Genomic DNA, 1,229 nt, shown 5'->3' with positions numbered 1-1,229 from the left:
TCACATTCCAGGATGTCTGGTTGCAGGTGAATGATTACACCTTTGTGGTTATCTGGGTCAGGTCATTAAGATTTTTTTCTATAGTTCTGTGTATTCTTGCCATCACTTCTTAATATCTTCTGCTTCTGTCAAGTCCATACTGTTTCTGTCCTTTATTGTGTCCATCTTTGCATGAAATGTTTCCTTGGTATCTCTAATTTTCTTGAAGAGATCTCTAGTCTTTCCCATTCTATTGTTTTCCTCTCTTTCTTTTCATTGATCACTTAAGGGCTTCCCTGATAGCTCAGATGGTAAAGCATCTGCCTGCCATGAGGAAGACCCGGGTTCAATCCCCGGTTTGGGAAGATCCCCTGGAGAAGGAAATGGCAATCCGCTCCAGTACTTTTGCCTGGAAAATTCCATGGATGGAGGAGGTTGGTAGGCTACAGTTCATGGGATCACAAAGAGTCAGACACGACTGAGCAACTTCACTGGCTGATCATTTAGGAAGGCTTTCTTATTTCTCTTTAATATTATCTGGAACTCTGAATTCCGATGGATATTTCTTTCCTTTTCTCCTTTGCCTTTCACTTTTCTGAGCTATTTGTAAGACCTACTCAGACAACCATTTTGCCTTTTTGTATTTCTTTTTCTTGGGAATGGTTTTGATCAACTCCTCCTGTACAATGTATGAACCTCCATCCATAGTTCTTCAAGCACTCTGCCTATCAGGTCTAATCCCTTGAATCTTTTGTCACTTCCACTGTATAATCACAAGGGATGTGATTTAGGTCATACTTGAATGACCTAGTGATTTTCCCTACTTTCTTCAATTTAAGTCTAAATTTTGCAATATGGAGTTCATTATCTTAACCACATTCAGCTCCCAGTCTTGTTTTTGGTGACTGTGTAGAGCTTCTCCATCTTTTGCTGCAAAGAATACAGTCAATCTGATTTTGGTGTTGACCATCTGGTGACGTGCATGTGTAGAATCATCTCTTATGCTATTAGTAGAGGGTGTTTTCTATGACATTGTGCAGTGCATTGTCTTGTCAAAACTCTGTTAGCCTTTGCCCTGCTTCATTTTGTACTTTAAAGCCAAACTTGCCTGTTACTCCAGGTGCCACTTGATTTCCTCCTTTTGCATTCCAGTTCCCTATGATGAAAAGGACACCTTTTTTGGGTGTTAGTTCTAGCAGGTCTTGTAGGTCTTCACAGAAGCATTCAATTTCAGCTTCTTTGATATTAAT

The 1,229-nt window shown here is 40.0% G+C and overlaps 1 non-coding gene across 1 annotated transcript; it reads left to right on the top strand.

Annotated features, from left to right (window-relative positions):
- Positions 1-272: 272 nt before the first annotated feature.
- On the top strand, positions 273-344 carry TRNAG-GCC. Its single transcript has one exon. It is a non-coding gene; the product is annotated as a tRNA-Gly (tRNA).
- Positions 345-1,229: the final 885 nt, after the last annotated feature.

The sequence above is a fragment of the Bubalus bubalis genome, chromosome X (assembly GCF_019923935.1).
Source record: "Bubalus bubalis isolate 160015118507 breed Murrah chromosome X, NDDB_SH_1, whole genome shotgun sequence".
Classification (NCBI taxonomy): domain Eukaryota; kingdom Metazoa; phylum Chordata; class Mammalia; order Artiodactyla; family Bovidae; genus Bubalus; species Bubalus bubalis.
Note: the sequence above shows the minus strand (reverse complement) of the source record. Positions and strands in the feature narration are given on the sequence as shown.